Source organism: Rhincodon typus, chromosome 4 (assembly GCF_021869965.1).
Source record: "Rhincodon typus isolate 14 chromosome 4, sRhiTyp1.1, whole genome shotgun sequence".
NCBI lineage: Eukaryota > Metazoa > Chordata > Chondrichthyes > Orectolobiformes > Rhincodontidae > Rhincodon > Rhincodon typus.
The window spans coordinates 113846223-113848345 of NC_063335.1; the positions used below are offsets into that span (position 1 = coordinate 113846223).

The 2123-nt window shown below is 48.5% G+C and overlaps 1 protein-coding gene across 1 annotated transcript in view; it reads right to left on the bottom strand.

Annotated features, from left to right (window-relative positions):
• Positions 1–2123, bottom strand: part of asb10 (ankyrin repeat and SOCS box containing 10) — a 7385-nt gene that overhangs the window by 2686 nt on the left and 2576 nt on the right. The gene's annotated exons all lie outside the window — the stretch shown is intronic.

Below are 2123 nucleotides of genomic sequence, written 5' to 3' on the forward strand. Positions count from 1 at the left end.
CAGCAGAGAGTGCGGTCAGAGCTGCTGGGACCAGCAGAGAGTGCGGTAAAGCTGCTGGGACCAGCAGAGAGTGCGGTCAGAGCTGCTGGAATCAGCAGACAGTATGGTTGGAGCTGCTGGAACCAGCAGAGAGTGTGGTCAGAACTGCTGGGACCAGCAGACAGTGCGGTCAGATCTGCAGGAACCAGCAGACAGTGCAGTGGCGGGGGGTGGCGGGGGGGCGCGTGGTGTGGAGAGTAGTCATGGGTGGGGAGAAAAAAAGGAGCAGGGGAGTGGGGAGAAGAGACAGACTGGGTGATATGGGGGGAGCTGGGGTGAAGGGAGGGAAGAGAGAGGAGCCCCGGGTTATTGGACGGGGGAGGGGATTGACAGTGTGGGATCCATGGTCAGGGACAGGGGTTCACAGAGAAGAGGTGAGATGAGAGATGGGCACAAGGGGGTAGGGAAGCAAGCAAGGTAGCAAGTCATGGCAGAAACGGGCCATTTGGTCCATCAACACAGTTCTATCTTTCAATGGTTGATTTCTGCCTTTTCCCAATAAACCTTGATTCCCTCCCTGATTGATAATCTCTCTCTCTGTCAACCTGGAATATCCCGAATGACCCAGCCCCGATAACCTCAGATTCACTCCCTAAGAAGGAATTCCTTCTCAGTGCTATCTGAAACATGTGACCCCTTTTTCTGAGATTGTACCCTCAGGTCTCTCTCACAAGAGGAACAACCTCTCCACTTCTACGCTGTCATGCCCTTATGAATCCTGTATATTTCTGGAAAGTTGTTTCTCATTATTCTACATTCAAATGACTAAAGATCCAATGTACTCAACTTCTCCTCATAAGACAGTCCCTCCGTACCTGGTGTCAGCTGTGAGCCATCTTTGGGCTGCCTCCAATTCCAGGACAGCCTTCCTTAGAAAAGGGATAAAGAGGGTTGTGGATACTCACTGTCTTGAGCTTCAATGAGTGTAAAGGGGAGTTATACTGTACCTTCATGAAGCTGCTGTTAGATCCCAGATGGGGAACTGTGCCCAGTTTGAATCCTCACACCTTGGGAAGGGGGTGAGGGTCTGTGGGTCTTGGTGCAGGTGAGATAGAAACAGATGAAGTTGACAGCCAGAGGTTTGAGTAGAATCAGAGCATGATACAGAACCAGGGGGATAGTCAACTGGCTGTGCACTTACTGGCTCCTAGAATCATCAAATCCCTACAGTGTGGAAGCAGGCCATTCGGCCATTTGGTTCCACACTGATCATCCGAAGAGCATCCCACCCAGAACCATCCCCCTACCTACCCCTGTATTTCCCATTGTGAATCTACCCAACCTATACATCCTCAGACACTATGAACGATTTAGCATGGCCAGTCTACCTAGCCTGCACATCTTTGGACCGTGGGAGGAAACCGGAGCACCCCGATGAAACCCAGACAGACACGGGGAGAACGCGCAAACTCCACACAGACAGTTGTCCAAGGGTGGAATTGAACCCGGGTCCCTGGCATTGTGAGGCAGCAGTGCTAACCACTGAGCCACCATGCCCATTTCCTATTTTACCCCAATTCATCCCAGTCACCTGCTCTCTCCCGGATTCCTGTATAATATTCAAATCCACATGCTTATCCAGTTCCTCTTGTGAAAGTTCTTTCTGCAGCTACTGTTTTCACCACTTATTAGTTTATTTGACTGTCCACAGTATATGGCCAGAAGTGATGGATGGATTGCAATAAACCTCACTACGTAGACATGGTCTCAGGGAGAAATCATTAGATTTGATGATGATATAGATGTGGATCCTGGAATTTTCTAAAAGATCCATGATTATTGAAAGATAGGGCAAGTTGGTTGTTTTTAAAAAGATGTTGCAGACTATTTGTTTAGTAATTTACTGACTTTTTGGAATGCTGTGGATTGTCTCAAAAATAGCTATTGACATGTGAGCAGAGTTTTCAGAACAGGTTGTTGGATAATGGCTTGAGACCTCCTTAGAGAGATGGAAGCTCGCAATATAAAGATTTTTTTTCAGCTTTGGAATTACAGAGTACCATCCAGAAGGGGCAAAGAGGAGAGGAGAAGGTGGGTGATTACAACCAGATGGGGGAAAGAGGAGAGGTGAAGGTGGGTGATTA